The sequence below is a fragment of the Salmo salar genome, unplaced genomic scaffold (genome assembly GCF_905237065.1).
Source record: "Salmo salar unplaced genomic scaffold, Ssal_v3.1, whole genome shotgun sequence".
Classification (NCBI taxonomy): Eukaryota; Metazoa; Chordata; class Actinopteri; order Salmoniformes; family Salmonidae; genus Salmo; species Salmo salar.
Window position 1 is genome coordinate 22,501 of NW_025550718.1, and position 20,000 is coordinate 42,500.

At 43.8% G+C, this 20,000-nt stretch overlaps 1 long non-coding RNA gene across 1 annotated transcript in view; it reads left to right on the top strand.

Annotated features, from left to right (window-relative positions):
* Positions 1-6,864: 6,864 nt before the first annotated feature.
* The window catches only part of LOC123739889 (uncharacterized), a 15,718-nt gene continuing 2,582 nt past the window's right edge, over positions 6,865-20,000 (top strand). The window contains exons 1-2 of the long non-coding RNA XR_006767997.1: positions 6,865-6,971; positions 19,969-19,970. This is a non-coding gene — a long non-coding RNA (uncharacterized lncRNA). The remainder of the gene's footprint in view (positions 6,972-19,968; positions 19,971-20,000) is intronic.

Genomic DNA, 20,000 nt, shown 5'->3' on the forward strand with positions numbered 1-20,000 from the left:
TGGAGACTATATACAGGGGGTACAGAGTCAATGTGGAGGCTATATACAGGGTATTACGGTACAGAGTCAATGTGGAGGCTATATACAGGGTATTACGGTACAGAGTCAATGTGGAGGCTATATACAGGGTATTACGGTACAGAGTCAATGTGGAGGCTATATACAGGGGGTACCGGTACAGAGTCAATGTGGAGGCTATATACAGGGGGGTACCGGTACAGAGTCAATGTGGAGGCTATATACAGGGGGTACTGGTACAGAGTCAATGTGGAGGCTATATACAGGGGGTACAGAGTCAATGTGGAGGCTATATACAGGGTATTACGGTACAGAGTCAATGTGGAGGCTATATACAGGGGGTACCGGTACAGACTCAATGTGGAGGCTATATACAGGGTATTACGGTACAGAGTCAATGTGGAGGCTATATACAGGGGGTACCGGTACAGAGTCAATGTGGAGGCTATATACAGGGGGTACCGGTACAGAGTCAATGTGGAGGCTATATACAGGGTGTTACGGTACAGAGTCAATGTGGAGGCTATATACAGGGTATTACGGTACAGAGTCAATGTGGAGGCTATATACAGGGGGTACCGGTACAGAGTCAATGTGGAGGCTATATACAGGGGGGTACCGGTACAGAGTCAATGTGGAGGCTATATACAGGGGGTACAGAGTCAATGTGGAGGCTATATACAGGGGGTACCGGTACAGAGTCAATGTGGAGGCTATATACAGGGGGTACCGGTACAGAGTCAATGTGGAGGCTATATACAGGGGGTACCGGTACAGAGTCAATGTGGAGGCTATATACAGGGGGGTACCGATACAGAGTCAATGTGGAGGCTATATACAGGGGTACCAGTACAGAGTCAATGTGGAGGCTATATACAGGGGGTACCGGCACAGAGTCAATGTGGAGGCTATATACAGGGGGTACCGGTACAGAGTCAATGTGGAGACTATATACAGGGGGTACTGGTACAGAGTCAATGTGGAGGCTATATACAGGGGGTACCAGTACAGAGTCAATGTGGAGGCTATATACAGGGGGTACCGGTACAGAGTCAATGTGGAGACTATATACAGGGGGTACCAGTACAGAGTCAATGTGGAGGCTATATACAGGGGGTACCAGTACAGAGTCAATGTGGAGGCTATATACAGGGGGTACCGGTACAGAGTCAATGTGGAGGCTATATACAGGGGGTACCGGTACAGAGTCAATGTGGAGGCTATATACAGGGGGTACCGATACAGAGTCAATGTGGAGGCTATATACAGGGGTACCAGTACAGAGTCAATGTGGAGGCTATATACAGGGGGTACCGGTACAGAGTCAATGTGGAGGCTATATACAGGGGGTACCGGTACAGAGTCAATGTGGAGACTATATACAGGGGGTACTGGTACAGAGTCAATGTGGAGGCTATATACAGGGGGTACCAGTACAGAGTCAATGTGGAGGCTATATACAGGGGGTACCGGTACAGAGTCAATGTGGAGACTATATACAGGGGGTACCAGTACAGAGTCAATGTGGAGGCTATATACAGGGGGTACCAGTACAGAGTCAATGTGGAGGCTATATACAGGGGGTACCGGTACAGAGTCAATGTGGAGACTATATACAGGGGGTACCAGTACAGAGTCAATGTGGAGGCTATATACAGGGGGTACCAGTACAGAGTCAATGTGGAGGCTATATACAGGGGGTACTGGTACAGAGTCAATGTGGAGGCTATATACAGGGGGTACCGGTACAGAGTCAATGTGGAGGCTATATACAGGGGGTACTGGTACAGAGTCAATGTGGAGGCTATATACAGGGGGTACCAGTACAGAGTCAATGTGGAGGCTATATACAGGGGGTACTGGTACAGAGTCAATGTGGAGGCTACATACAGGGGGGGCACCGGTTAGTTGAGGTAATAGTTTATGACTAGGGTGGCTGGAGTCTTTGACAATTTTTAGGGCTTTCCTCTGACACCGCCTGGTATAGAGGTCCTGGATGGCAGGAAGCTTGGCCCCAGTGATGTACTGGGCTGTACGCACTACCCTCTGTAGTGCCTTGCGGTCGGAGGCCGAGCAGTTGCCATAGCAGGCGGTGATGCAACCCGTCAGGATGCTCTCGATGGTGCAGCTGTAGAACCTTTTGAGGATCTGAGGACCCAAGCCAAAACTTTTCAGTCTCCTGAGGGGGAATAGGTTTTGTCCTGCCCTCTTCACGACTGTCTTGATGTGTTTGGACCATTCTAGTTTGTTGGTGATGTGGACACCAAGGAACTTGACGCTCTCAACCCGCTCCACCACAGCCACGTCGATGAGAATGGGGGCCTGCTCGGTCCTCCTTTTCCTGTAGTCCACAATCATCTCCTTTGTCTTGATCACGTTGAGGGAGAGGTTGTTGTCCTGGCACCACACGATCAGGTCTCTGACCTCCTCCCTATAGGCTGTCTCATCGTTGTCGGTGTTAAGGTTAAAGTCCTGTTATCTAGTGGAGAGAGACAGACAGACAGACAGACAGACAGACAGACAGACAGACAGACAGACAGACAGACAGACAGACAGACAGACAGACAGACAGACAGACAGACAGACAGAGAGAAGACCTATACACCCTATTCCTTATCAACCCTGGTTAAAAGTAGTGCACTATATAGGGAATAGGATACACAGCAGAGGCTACACACACACACACACACACACACACACACACACACACACACACACACACACACACACACACACACACACACACACACACACACACACACACACACACACACACACACACACACCTAGTGGTTTGTCATGAATCTGGTCACGCGTGTGTAAAATACAACAAACATAAAAATTCACACAGCCTGTCCTAGGTCGATCCCTACCCCATTCCCTTGGCCTTAACCCTCCCGTCTCAGCAGACCTGTTACATGTAACCAATATGTCTCCCGTCTCAGCAGACCTGTTACATGTAACCAATATGTCTCCTCCACTACAATGCCGAATCCCATCCAGACTTTTCAGACATGCTAGCGTCAAAGGGCCCAGAGGAACAGATGAGGAGTCATTTCAGACCAGAAAGTGTTATTTTTTTTGGGGGGGGTGTAGTTGCAAGTCATGACATTGTCCACAGGAAGGCGCTGGTGGTCACGTTGGGCTCTGTCTCCTCTGTCCCCCCTAGTCATCTGTCCTTCGTCCCAGAGTGCACTTGTTCTCTTCCCTTCAACGGATTTGACAGTAAGGCCTGTTGGATTCAGTCCGATCACGACCTCTAGTCCATCCAGGCCTGTACACCAATCTAACGGTGGCAGCAACACTCCTTAGAGATATCTCCACACTCCACTGCAAAGTCTTGTATAACATGACATGAATGACCTGGTAATGCCAAAATGTCCTGATGGCACCCTAATTCCCTAAATAGTGCACTACTTTCAACCAGTTTGCAGTCCATATAGTGCACTACTTTCAACCAGTTTGCAGTCCATATAGTGCACTACTTTCAACCAGTTTGCAGTCCATATAGTGCACTACTTTCAACCAGTTTGCAGTCCATATAGTGCACTACTTTCAACCAGTTTGCAGTCCATATAGTGCACTACTTTCAACCAGTTTGCAGTCCATATAGTGCACTACTACAGCCCTAGGGTGCCATTTGGGTCCGTCTCCGGAATGGATCTGAAACAACACCATCACCAGATTTAAACCAGGCCATCAGCCAATCAAATAAACAGCTATTGGTGACATGTGATGTGTCATCCTTCATTGGTTCAGACCATTCTGGATGAATAAGATCTAGTGAGCCAATCACCGGGACAGAAACATTTACCAGACCAATGGGGGAACCAATCACCAGGACAGAAACGGTCACCAGACCAATGGGGAACCAATCACCGGGACAGAAACAGTCACCAGACCAATGGGTAACCAATCACCAGGACAGAAACATTTACCAGACCAATGGGTAACCAATCACCAGGACAGAAACAGTCACCAGACCAATGGGGAACCAATCACCAGGACAGAAACGGTCACCAGACCAATGGGTAACCAATCACCAGGACAGAAACGGTCACCAGACCAATGGGTAACCAATCACCAGGACAGAAACGGTCACCAGACCAATGGGTAACCAATCACCAGGACAGAAACAGTTACCAGACCAATGGGGAACCAATCACCAGGACAGAAACATTCACCAAACTCAACTTTAACATTGAGTCAATGGGGAACCAAGTGTTAAAAACTGGGCACTTGTTTTAAATCTGTAAACAGCTACATCCAATAGATCGTTTCATCACCATTAGATGTGAATCATCTGGATTGATTTAAAAAAAACATTACACTTAAAATGTTCCCCTCTTTATTAAAAAAAATGTCCCGATTTTCAACTTGTGAAAATTGGTGATGGTTCCAGTCAACTGTATTACCATAGAAACAAATGACAACATGGATTCCATTCCAGATCGTTTGGATATGATATAGCATAGCGCCACTTTGGTATAAGAGATGTGTAAAAATACTTTATAAAAAATATATATATTTTATTTCACCTTTATTTAACCAGGTAGGCTAGTTGAGAACAAGTTCTCATTTGCAACTGCGACCCGGCCCAAGATAAAGCAAAGCAGTTCGACAACATACAACAACACAGAGTTACACATGGGATAAACAAAACATACAGTAGAACAAAATAAAACAAAAAGTCTATATACAGTGAGTGCAAATTAGGATTAAGTTAAGGCAATACACAGGCCATGGTGGCGAAGTAAATTACTAATATAGGAATTAAAACACTGGAATGGTAGATGTGCAGAAGATGAATGTGCAAGTAGAGATAGTGGGGTTGCAAAGGAGCAAGATCAATAAATAAATACAGTATGGGGATGAGGTAGGTGGATAGGCTGTTTACAGATGGGCTATGTACAGGTGCAGTGATCTGTGAGCTAGAAGAAAAACGATAGAAGTCAGTGCTCGACAACTTGGACTGAAATAGGTTCTGGTACTGTTTATATTTAGCTGGAGGAGCTCAACAATATTGTTGAGATAATATTTTATATATTATATAATATTTTATAAAAGAAGAACAGGAGTTAAAGCGATTTTGCCATTTCTTTAATTATCTGTTATTCTTATCGATAACTTTTTTAATAAACATTTTTAGGTATTTTCTTAAAACTGCATTGTTGGTTAAGGGCTTGTAAGGATGCATTTCACTGTAAGGTCTACTACACCTGTTGTATTCAGCATTTCACTGTGAGGTCTACTACACCTGTTGTATTCAGCATTTCACTGTGAGGTCTACTACACCTGTTGTATTCAGCATTTCACTGTGAGGTCTACTACACCTGTTGTATTCAGCATTTCACTGTGAGGTCTACTACACCTGTTGTATTCAGCATTTCACTGTGAGGTCTACCTACACCTGTTGTATTCAGCATTTCACTGTGAGGTCTACTACACCTGTTGTATTCAGCATTTCACTGTGAGGTCTACTACACCTGTTGTATTCAGCATTTCACTGTAAGGTCTACTACACCTGTTGTATTCAGCATTTCACTGTGAGGTCTACCTACACCTGTTGTATTCAGCATTTGACTGTGAGGTCTACTACACCTGTTGTATTCAGCATTTCACTGTAAGGTCTACTACACCTGTTGTATTCAGCATTTCACTGTGAGGTCTACTACACCTGTTGTATTCAGCATTTCACTGTGAGGTCTACTACACCTGTTGTATTCAGCATTTCACTGTGAGGTCTACTACACCTGTTGTATTCAGCATTTCACTGTGAGGTCTACTACACCTGTTGTATTCAGCATTTCACTGTGAGGTCTACTACACCTGTTGTATTCAGCATTTGACTGTGAGGTCTACTACACCTGTTGTATTCAGCATTTCACTGTGAGGTCTTCTACACCTGTTGTATTCAGCATTTCACTGTGAGGTCTACTACACCTGTTGTATTCAGCATTTCACTGTGAGGTCTACTACACCTGTTGTATTCAGCATTTCACTGTGAGGTCTACTACACCTGTTGTATTCAGCATTTCACTGTAAGGTCTACTACACCTGTTGTATTCAGCATTTATTTCACTGTAAGGTTATTTTAATACCTGTTGTATTCAGCATTTATTTCACTGTAAGGTTATTTTAATACCTGTTGTATTCAGCATTTCACTGTGAGGTTATTAATACCTGTTGTATTCGGCGCATGTGACAAATACAATTTGATTTGAGGTCGCGGTATTCAGCGTCTGAGCTCCTGCCCCGAGTCAAGCACTGGCGATAGAAAATATACTTACTTGAATGAACCTTGGGCCGGTTTATGGTTTTGGGATATCGGGCCCTGGAATTGATTGGGTTGGAACGGTTCCGTTCCGTTCCATAGGTTCCCGATTTGCAGTGTAACTTTCCGATGGACCAATCCTGGACAGCCCAGAGACCAGCCATTGGTTATGTCAGCACTCATGGGCGTGATTATTTTTTTGAATAATTAATACAAAGCATCATGGGTTTATTTAGAAGTGGGTTTTATTTAGTCACCATGATTGGAAACAGTCCAAGAGCTCTCTACTATCTCAAACAACTTTTATACTGCGTCGTCCTTAAATTAATACGCCAATGTAAAACAAAAACTTAATTGGTAAATTCTATATTTGGATATAAAACTGTTTCACGTACAACTGTCAGTCCATCAAACCAGAGAAATAAATAATAAACTTGACTTGACTATCTTTGCTTATTTAAACATGACTGTAATATCTTTTCTGATGAAAGTCGACTGTGCAGTCTGCATGCGGGGGGGTAGAGTGAAGGTGTCACAAACCGCCGCTGGTCTAGAGCTTCCGGAAGTTCACATCGTCTTCAACTAAAGAAACAAAACACAGACAGGAAGATAGTTATTCTGACTCTCTACACTAGTAAAAAAAAATTATAAACTCAAAGTGGAAGTGAACCGATACAAGGTAAGAAACGACTTGTTTTGTTTCGCCAAACACCACAGCGCTGCTCGTCTTGTCATATAAACTCACAAATCCCAGTAGTTTTGATGATGATGATGGTAGTAGAAGCCCCGTCTGGAGGACCCATAAAGGGGGAAATGCTTCGAAAAGCGGCGTGAAATCAGAGGAAAACTGGGTGTTCCAACCCGGCCTCCTGCGATGTTTATGTGTCGCTTTACTTTCATAAACTTTCATAAACTTACTCAAATGGTCTCTTTTTTTTCTTCTTTTTTTTAAAATAGGCTACTAATTCCAGCGTTTTATCGAGTCGGGATGGCGTCTCTGGTAGACTTGATTAGTCAGAATGATTTAATAGTACATTTTAATGAGCAGCTTGTCTTCCTGCCCTAAATCCTCCTGAACGCCTCGCTGTGCCATGTAAACTCACGAATGTGAATATCTTCCGCTATGCGAACTGGCATCATGTCTATTTGTTTTTAACGATATGTTTTGCTATGTGACGTTGAGCGTTAAAACTCATGCCGCGTTTAAAACAACTGGGAGGTCAGAACTCGGGAAATATTCGACTTCCCGAATTCAGTACGTTCAAGACAACTGGGAACTCGGAGAAAAACGAGAACCAACTGATTTTAAAATCGTTTTGAATGGTCATCCAACTCGGAATTCCAAGTCGGTAACTCGGGACTCTTTTTTTTTTCTTCTAGAGTTTACGACTTTCCCGACCTTCATTAAAACCTGTTAGGGCTAGGGGGCAGCATTGACACGGCTGGATAAAAAACATACCCGATTTAATCTGGTTACCACTCCTACCCAGTAACTAGAATATGCATATACTTATTACATATGGATAGAAAACACCCTAAATTTTCTAAAACTGTTTGAATGGTGTCTGTGAGTATAACAGAACTCAAATGGCAGGTCAAAACCTGAGAGATTCCTTTACAGGAAGTGGCCTGTCTGACCATTTCTGGAACTTCTTTGCCATCTCTATCATTTACTAAGGATCTCTGCTCTAACGTGACACTTCCCACGTCGTCCATAGGCGCTCAGAGCCCGGGAAAAAAGAGAATGTCGTCATTCCAGCCCCAGGCTGAAACACATTATCGCCTTTCTCAAGTGGCCCATCAAGAGACACTAGCTTATGCGCGTGACCCCGACCGCCCCCGCCTTTGGGATTTTTTCCTCTGTTTGCCGAAAAGGAGATTCCCTGTCGGAATATTATCGCTTTTCTACGAGAAAAATGACGTAAAAATTGATTTTAAACAGCGGTTGACATGCTTCGACGTACGGCAATGGAATACTTTGAATTTTATTGTCAGGAATTGCGCCAAGCGCGACACTTCTTTACTATTTCGGATAGTGTCTGGAACGCATACGAACAAAACGCCGCTATTCGGATATAACGATGGATTATTTTGGACCAAACCAACATTTGTTATTGAAGTAGACGTCCTGGGTGTGCATTCTGACGAAGACAACAAAAGGTAATGACATTTTTATAATAGTAAATATGATTATGGTGAGTGCTAAACTTGCCGGGTGTCTAAATAGCGAGCCCGTGATGCCTGGGCTATGTACTTAGAATATTGCAAAATGTGCTTTCACCAAAAAGCTATTTTAAAATCGGACATATCGAGTGCATAGAGGAGGTCTGTATCTATAATTCTTAAAATAATTGTTATGCTTTTTGTGAACGTTTATCGTGAGTAATTTAGTAAAATGTTAGCGAATTCCCCGTAAGTTTGCGGGGGTATGCTAGTTCTGAACGTCACATGCTAATGTAAAAAGCTGGTTTTTGATATAAATATGAACTTGATTGAACAAAACATGCATGTATTGTATAACATAATGTCCTAGGGTTGTCATCTGATGAAGATCATCAAAGGTGAGTGCTGCATTTAGCTGTCTTCTGGGTTTTGGTGACATTATATGCTGGCTTGAAAAATGGGTGTCTGATTATTTCTGGCTTGGTACTCTGCTGACATAATCTAATGTTTTGCTTTCGTTGTAAAGCCTTTTTGAAATCGGACAGTGTGGTTAGATTAACGAGAGTCTTATCTTTAAATGGCTGTAAAATAGTCATATGTTTGAGAAATTGAAGTAATAGGATTTTGAAGATTTTGAAAATCGCGCCACAGGCTGGCAGTGGATCTTACGTAGGTGGGACGAATTCGTCCCGCCGGTCCCATATTAAGATCACTGATGTCATTGACCTTGTATTTTTCGAGTTCCCAATTGTCTTGAAGGCACCATCAATCCCAGTTGTAAAGATAGACTAGTCACTAGATAGATGGACAGGACTGATACAGCAGGTAGACTAGTCACTAGATAGATGGACACTACTGATACAGCAGGTAGACTAGTCACTAGATAGATGGACACTACTGATACAGCAGGTAGACTAGTCACTAGATAGATGGACACGACTGATACAGCAGGTAGACTAGTCACTAGATAGATGGACAGGACTGATACAGCAGGTAGACTAGTCACTAGATAGATGGACACTACTGATACAGCAGGTAGACTAGTCACTAGATAGATGGACACTACTGATACAGCAGGTAGACTAGTCACTAGATAGATGGACACTACTGATACAGCAGGTAGACTAGTCACTAGATAGATGGACACGACTGATACAGCAGGTAGACTAGTCACTAGATAGATGGACAGTACTGATACAGCAGGTAGACTAGTCACTAGCTAGATGGACACTACTGATACAGCAGGTAGGCTAGTCACTAGATAGATGGACAGGACTGATACAGCAGGTAGACTAGTCACTAGATAGATGGACAGGACTGATACAGCAGGTAGACTAGTCACTAGATAGATGGACAGGACTGATACAGCAGGTAGACTAGTCACTAGATAGATGGACACTACTGATACAGCAGGTAGACTAGTCACTAGATAGATGGACACTACTGATACAGCAGGTAGACTAGTCACTAGATAGATGGACACTACTGATACAGCAGGTAGACTAGTCACTAGATAGATGGACAGTACTGATACAGCAGGTAGACTAGTCACTAGATAGATGGACAGGACTGATACAGCAGGTAGACTAGTCACTAGATAGATGGACACTACTGATACAGCAGGTAGACTAGTCACTAGATAGATGGACACTACTGATACAGCAGGTAGACTAGTCACTAGATAGATGGACACTACTGATACAGCAGGTAGACTAGTCACTAGATAGATGGACACTACTGATACAGCAGGTAGGCTAGTCACTAGATAGATGGACAGGACTGATACAGCAGGTAGACTAGTCACTAGATAGATGGACACTACTGATACAGCAGGTAGACTAGTCACTAGATAGATGGACAGGACTGATACAGCAGGTAGACTAGTCACTAGATAGATGGACACTACTGATACAGCAGGTAGACTAGTCACTAGATAGATGGACAGGACTGATACAGCAGGTAGACTAGTCACTAGATAGATGGACACTACTGATACAGCAGGTAGACTAGTCACTAGATAGATGGACACTACTGATACAGCAGGTAGACTAGTCACTAGATAGATGGACACGACTGATACAGCAGGTAGACTAGTCACTAGATAGATGGACACTACTGATACAGCAGGTAGACTAGTCACTAGATAGATGGACAGGACTGATACAGCAGGTAGACTAGTCACTAGATAGATGGACACTACTGATACAGCAGGTAGACTAGTCACTAGATAGATGGACAGGACTGATACAGCAGGTAGACTAGTCACTAGATAGATGGACACTACTGATACAGCAGGTAGACTAGTCACTAGATAGATGGACACGACTGATACAGCAGGTAGACTAGTCACTAGATAGATGGACAGGACTGATACAGCAGGTAGACTAGTCACTAGATAGATGGACACGACTGATACAGCAGGTAGACTAGTCACTAGATAGATGGACACGACTGATACAGCAGGTAGACTAGTCACTAGATAGATGGACACTACTGATACAGCAGGTAGACTAGTCACTAGATAGATGGACACGACTGATACAGCAGGTAGACTAGTCACTAGATAGATGGACACTACTGATACAGCAGGTAGACTAGTCACTAGATAGATGGACACTACTGATACAGCAGGTAGACTAGTCACTAGATAGATGGACAGGACTGATACAGCAGGTAGACTAGTCACTAGATAGATCAGGACACTACTGATACAGCAGGTAGACTAGTCACTAGATAGATGGACAGGACTGATACAGCAGGTAGACTAGTCACTAGATAGATGGACACTACTGATACAGCAGGTAGACTAGTCACTAGATAGATGGACACGACTGATACAGCAGGTAGACTAGTCACTAGATAGATGGACACTACTGATACAGCAGGTAGACTAGTCACTAGATAGATGGACAGGACTGATACAGCAGGTAGACTAGTCACTAGATAGATGGACAGGACTGATACAGCAGGTAGACTAGTCACTAGATAGATGGACACTACTGATACAGCAGGTAGACTAGTCACTAGATAGATGGACACTACTGATACAGCAGGTAGACTAGTCACTAGATAGATGGACACTACTGATACAGCAGGTAGACTAGTCACTAGATAGATGGACACTACTGATACAGCAGGTAGACTAGTCACTAGATAGATGGACACTACTGATACAGCAGGTAGACTAGTCACTAGATAGATGGACACTACTGATACAGCAGGTAGACTAGTCACTAGATAGATGGACAGGACTGATACAGCAGGTAGACTAGTCACTAGATAGATGGACACTACTGATACAGCAGGTAGACTAGTCACTAGATAGATGGACAGGACTGATACAGCAGGTAGACTAGTCACTAGATAGATGGACACTACTGATACAGCAGGTAGACTAGTCACTAGATAGATGGACAGGACTGATACAGCAGGTAGACTAGTCACTAGATAGATGGACAGGACTGATACAGCAGGTAGACTAGTCACTAGATAGATGGACAGGACTGATACAGCAGGTAGACTAGTCACTAGATAGATGGACACTACTGATACAGCAGGTAGACTAGTCACTAGATAGATGGACACTACTGATACAGCAGGTAGACTAGTCACTAGATAGATGGACAGGACTGATACAGCAGGTAGACTAGTCACTAGATAGATGGACACTACTGATACAGCAGGTAGACTAGTCACTAGATAGATGGACAGGACTGATACAGCAGGTAGACTAGTCACTAGATAGATGGACACTACTGATACAGCAGGTAGACTAGTCACTAGATAGATGGACACTACTGATACAGCAGGTAGACTAGTCACTAGATAGATGGACACTACTGATACAGCAGGTAGACTAGTCACTAGATAGATGGACAGGACTGATACAGCAGGTAGACTAGTCACTAGATAGATGGACACTACTGATACAGCAGGTAGACTAGTCACTAGATAGATGGACACTACTGATACAGCAGGTAGACTAGTCACTAGATAGATGGACACGACTGATACAGCAGGTAGACTAGTCACTAGATAGATGGACACTACTGATACAGCAGGTAGACTAGTCACTAGATAGATGGACACTACTGATACAGCAGGTAGACTAGTCACTAGATAGATGGACAGGACTGATACAGCAGGTAGACTAGTCACTAGATAGATGGACACTACTGATACAGCAGGTAGACTAGTCACTAGATAGATGGACACGACTGATACAGCAGGTAGACTAGTCACTAGATAGATGGACACTACTGATACAGCAGGTAGACTAGTCACTAGATAGATGGACACTACTGATACAGCAGGTAGACTAGTCACTAGATAGATGGACACTACTGATACAGCAGGTAGACTAGTCACTAGATAGATGGACAGGACTGATACAGCAGGTAGACTAGTCACTAGATAGATGGACACTACTGATACAGCAGGTAGACTAGTCACTAGATAGATGGACACTACTGATACAGCAGGTAGACTAGTCACTAGATAGATGGACAGGACTGATACAGCAGGTAGACTAGTCACTAGATAGATGGACACTACTGATACAGCAGGTAGACTAGTCACTAGATAGATGGACACTACTGATACAGCAGGTAGACTAGTCACTAGATAGATGGACAGGACTGATACAGCAGGTAGACTAGTCACTAGATAGATGGACACGACTGATACAGCAGGTAGACTAGTCACTAGATAGATGGACACTACTGATACAGCAGGTAGACTAGTCACTAGATAGATGGACAGGACTGATACAGCAGGTAGACTAGTCACTAGATAGATGGACACTACTGATACAGCAGGTAGACTAGTCACTAGATAGATGGACACTACTGATACAGCAGGTAGACTAGTCACTAGATAGATGGACAGGACTGATACAGCAGGTAGACTAGTCACTAGATAGATGGACACTACTGATACAGCAGGTAGACTAGTCACTAGATAGATGGACACTACTGATACAGCAGGTAGACTAGTCACTAGATAGATGGACAGGACTGATACAGCAGGTAGACTAGTCACTAGATGGATGGACACTACTGATACAGCAGGTAGACTAGTCACTAGATAGATGGACACGACTGATACAGCAGGTAGACTAGTCACTAGATAGATGGACACGACTGATACAGCAGGTAGACTAGTCACTAGATAGATGGACACTACTGATACAGCAGGTAGACTAGTCACTAGATAGATGGACACTACTGATACAGCAGGTAGACTAGTCACTAGATAGATGGACACTACTGATACAGCAGGTAGACTAGTCACTAGATAGATGGACACGACTGATACAGCAGGTAGACTAGTCACTAGATAGATGGACACTACTGATACAGCAGGTAGACTAGTCACTAGATAGATGGACAGGACTGATACAGCAGGTAGACTAGTCACTAGATAGATGGACACTACTGATACAGCAGGTAGACTAGTCACTAGATAGATGGACACGACTGATACAGCAGGTAGACTAGTCACTAGATAGATGGACACTACTGATACAGCAGGTAGACTAGTCACTAGATAGATGGACACTACTGATACAGCAGGTAGACTAGTCACTAGATAGATGGACAGGACTGATACAGCAGGTAGACTAGTCACTAGATAGATGGACACTACTGATACAGCAGGTAGACTAGTCACTAGATAGATGGACACTACTGATACAGCAGGTAGACTAGTCACTAGATAGATGGACACGACTGATACAGCAGGTAGACTAGTCACTAGATAGATGGACACTACTGATACAGCAGGTAGACTAGTCACTAGATAGATGGACACTACTGATACAGCAGGTAGACTAGTCACTAGATAGATGGACAGTACTGATACAGCAGGTAGACTAGTCACTAGATGGATGGACACTACTGATACAGCAGGTAGACTAGTCACTAGATAGATGGACACTACTGATACAGCAGGTAGACTAGTCACTAGATAGATGGACACTACTGATACAGCAGGTAGACTAGTCACTAGATAGATGGACAGGACTGATACAGCAGGTAGACTAGTCACTAGATAGATGGACACCACTGATACAGCAGGTAGACTAGTCACTAGATAGATGGACAGGACTGATACAGCAGGTAGACTAGTCACTAGATAGATGGACACTACTGATACAGCAGGTAGACTAGTCACTAGATAGATGGACACTACTGATACAGCAGGTAGACTAGTCACTAGATAGATGGACACTACTGATACAGCAGGTAGACTAGTCACTAGATAGATGGACACTACTGATACAGCAGGTAGACTAGTCACTAGATAGATGAACAGGACTGATACAGCAGGTAGACTAGTCACTAGATGGATGGACACTACTGATACAGCAGGTAGACTAGTCACTAGATAGATGGACAGGACTGATACAGCAGGTAGACTAGTCACTAGATAGATGGACACTACTGATACAGCAGGTAGACTAGTCACTAGATAGATGGACACTACTGATACAGCAGGTAGACTAGTCACTAGATAGATGGACACTACTGATACAGCAGGTAGACTAGTCACTAGATAGATGGACACTACTGATACAGCAGGTAGACTAGTCACTAGATAGATGGACAGGACTGATACAGCAGGTAGACTAGTCACTAGATAGATGGACACTACTGATACAGCAGGTAGACTAGTCACTAGATAGATGGACACTACTGATACAGCAGGTAGACTAGTCACTAGATGGATGGACACTACTGATACAGCAGGTAGACTAGTCACTAGATAGATGGACAGGACTGATACAGCAGGTAGACTAGTCACTAGATAGATGGACACTACTGATACAGCAGGTAGACTAGTCACTAGATAGATGGACACTACTGATACAGCAGGTAGACTAGTCACTAGATAGATGGACACTACTGATACAGCAGGTAGACTAGTCACTAGATAGATGGACACTACTGATACAGCAGGTAGACTAGTCACTAGATAGATGGACAGGACTGATACAGCAGGTAGACTAGTCACTAGATAGATGGACACTACTGATACAGCAGGTAGACTAGTCACTAGATAGATGGACAGGACTGATACAGCAGGTAGACTAGTCACTAGATAGATGGACACTACTGATACAGCAGGTAGACTAGTCACTAGATAGATGGACAGGACTGATACAGCAGGTAGACTAGTCACTAGATAGATGGACACTACTGATACAGCAGGTAGACTAGTCACTAGATAGATGGACACTACTGATACAGCAGGTAGACTAGTCACTAGATAGATGGACACGACTGATACAGCAGGTAGACTAGTCACTAGATAGATGAACACTACTGATACAGCAGGTAGACTAGTCACTAGATAGATGGACACTACTGATACAGCAGGTAGACTAGTCACTAGATAGATGGACAGGACTGATACAGCAGGTAGACTAGTCACTAGATGGATGGACACTACTGATACAGCAGGTAGACTAGTCACTAGATAGATGGACACTACTGATACAGCAGGTAGACTAGTCACTAGATAGATGGACACTACTGATACAGCAGGTAGACTAGTCACTAGATAGATGGACAGGACTGATACAGCAGGTAGACTAGTCACTAGATAGATGGACACTACTGATACAGCAGGTAGACTAGTCACTAGATAGATGGACAGGACTGATACAGCAGGTAGACTAGTCACTAGATAGATGGACACTACTGATACAGCAGGTAGACTAGTCACTAGATAGATGGACACTACTGATACAGCAGGTAGACTAGTCACTAGATAGATGGACACTACTGATACAGCAGGTAGACTAGTCACTAGATAGATGGACAGTACTGATACAGCAGGTAGACTAGTCACTAGATAGATGGACACGACTGATACAGCAGGTAGACTAGTCACTAGATGGATGGACACTACTGATACAGCAGGTAGACTAGTCACTAGATAGATGGACACGACTGATACAGCAGGTAGACTAGTCACTAGATAGATGGACACTACTGATACAGCAGGTAGACTAGTCACTAGATAGATGGACACTACTGATACAGCAGGTAGACTAGTCACTAGATAGATGGACACTACTGATACAGCAGGTAGACTAGTCACTAGATAGATGGACAGTACTGATACAGCAGGTAGACTAGTCACTAGATAGATGGACAGGACTGATACAGCAGGTAGACTAGTCACTAGATAGATGGACACTACTGATACAGCAGGTAGACTAGTCACTAGATAGATGGACACTACTGATACAGCAGGTAGACTAGTCACTAGATAGATGGACACGACTGATACAGCAGGTAGACTAGTCACTAGATGGATGGACACTACTGATACAGCAGGTAGACTAGTCACTAGATAGATGGACACTACTGATACAGCAGGTAGACTAGTCACTAGATAGATGGACACGACTGATACAGCAGGTAGACTAGTCACTAGATAGATGGACACTACTGATACAGCAGGTAGACTAGTCACTAGATAGATGGACACTACTGATACAGCAGGTAGACTAGTCACTAGATAGATGGACACTACTGATACAGCAGGTAGACTAGTCACTAGATAGATGGACACTACTGATACAGCAGGTAGACTAGTCACTAGATAGATGGACAGGACTGATACAGCAGGTAGACTAGTCACTAGATAGATGGACACTACTGATACAGCAGGTAGACTAGTCACTAGATAGATGGACACTACTGATACAGCAGGTAGACTAGTCACTAGATAGATGGACAGGACTGATACAGCAGGTAGACTAGTCACTAGATAGATGGACACTACTGATACAGCAGGTAGACTAGTCACTAGATAGATGGACAGGACTGATACAGCAGGTAGACTAGTCACTAGATAGATGGACACTACTGATACAGCAGGTAGACTAGTCACTAGATAGATGGACACTACTGATACAGCAGGTAGACTAGTCACTAGATAGATGGACACTACTGATACAGCAGGTAGACTAGTCACTAGATAGATGGACACTACTGATACAGCAGGTAGACTAGTCACTAGATAGATGGACACTACTGATACAGCAGGTAGACTAGTCACTAGATAGATGGACAGGACTGATACAGCAGGTAGACTAGTCACTAGATAGATGGACACTACTGATACAGCAGGTAGACTAGTCACTAGATAGATGGACAGGACTGATACAGCAGGTAGACTAGTCACTAGATAGATGGACACTACTGATACAGCAGGTAGACTAGTCACTAGATAGATGGACAGGACTGATACAGCAGGTAGACTAGTCACTAGATAGATGGACACTACTGATACAGCAGGTAGACTAGTCACTAGATAGATGGACACTACTGATACAGCAGGTAGACTAGTCACTAGATAGATGGACAGGACTGATACAGCAGGTAGACTAGTCACTAGATAGATGGACACTACTGATACAGCAGGTAGACTAGTCACTAGATAGATGGACACTACTGATACAGCAGGTAGACTAGTCACTAGATAGATGAACACTACTGATACAGCAGGTAGACTAGTCACTAGATAGATGAACACTACTGATACAGCAGGTAGACTAGTCACTAGATAGATGGACAGGACTGATACAGCAGGTAGACTAGTCACTAGATGGATGGACACTACTGATACAGCAGGTAGACTAGTCACTAGATAGATGGACACTACTGATACAGCAGGTAGACTAGTCACTAGATGGATGGACACTACTGATACAGCAGGTAGACTAGTCACTAGATAGATGGACACTACTGATACAGCAGGTAGACTAGTCACTAGATAGATGGACACGACTGATACAGCAGGTAGACTAGTCACTAGATAGATGGACACTACTGATACAGCAGGTAGACTAGTCACTAGATAGATGGACACGACTGATACAGCAGGTAGACTAGTCACTAGATAGATGGACACTACTGATACAGCAGGTAGACTAGTCACTAGATAGATGGACACTACTGATACAGCAGGTAGACTAGTCACTAGATAGATGGACACGACTGATACAGCAGGTAGACTATTCACTAGATAGATGGACACTACTGATACAGCAGGTAGACTAGTCACTAGATAGATGGACACGACTGATACAGCAGGTAGACTAGTCACTAGATGGATGGACACGACTGATACAGCAGGTAGACTAGTCACTAGATAGATGGACACTACTGATACAGCAGGTAGACTAGTCACTAGATAGATGGACACTACTGATACAGCAGGTAGACTAGTCACTAGATAGATGGACACTACTGATACAGCAGGTAGACTAGTCACTAGATAGATGGACAGGACTGATACAGCAGGTAGACTAGTCACTAGATAGATGGACAGGACTGATACAGCAGGTAGACTAGTCACTAGATAGATGGACACTACTGATACAGCAGGTAGACTAGTCACTAGATAGACCACAACAACACACCACAACAACAACACACCACAACAACAACACACCACAACAACAACAACACACCACAACAACACGACACACCACAACAACACGACACACCACAACAACACGACACACCACAACAACACGACACAACACGACACACCACAACAACACCACAACAACACAACACACCACAACAACACACCACAACAACACAACACACCACAACAACACAACACACCACAACAACACAACACACCACAACAACACAACACAACACACCACAACAACACACCACACACCACAACAACACACCACAACAACAACACAACAACACAACACAACAACACACCACAACACACCACAACACACCACAACAACACACCACAACAACACACCACAACAACACAACACACCACAACACAACACACCACAACACACCACAACAACAACACACCACAACAACACACCACAACAACACAACACAACACACCACAACAACACAACACACCACAACAACACAACACACCACAACAACACAACACACCACAACAACACAACACACCACAACAACACAACACACCACAACAACACAACACACCACAACAACACAACACACCACAACAACACAACACACCACAACAACAACAACACACCACAACAACAACACACCACAACAACAACACACCACAACAACAACACACCACAACAACAACACACCACAACAACAACACACTACAACAACACACCACAACAACAACACACCACAACAACAACACACCACAACAACAACACACCACAACAACAACACACCACAACAACAACACACCACAACAACAACACACCACAACAACACACCACAACAACACACACCAAGTTGGACTATATTTTACCCTCCTCCCTCTCTCTCCCCCTCATCTCTCTCTCTCCCCCTCATCTCTCTCTCTCACCCTCCTTCCTCTCTCCCCCCCTCTCACCCTCCTCCCTCTCTCTCCCTCCTCCCTCTCTTCAGAGGGCTGAGTAAGTTATTAAAGACTGCTCTTAATTTGGCTGTAAACGTCTCTCTCTGTGTGTGTGTGTGTGTGTGTGTGACAGAGAGTCTGAGGAGTGCAGTTTGAAAAGGTTTAATATGAGTCT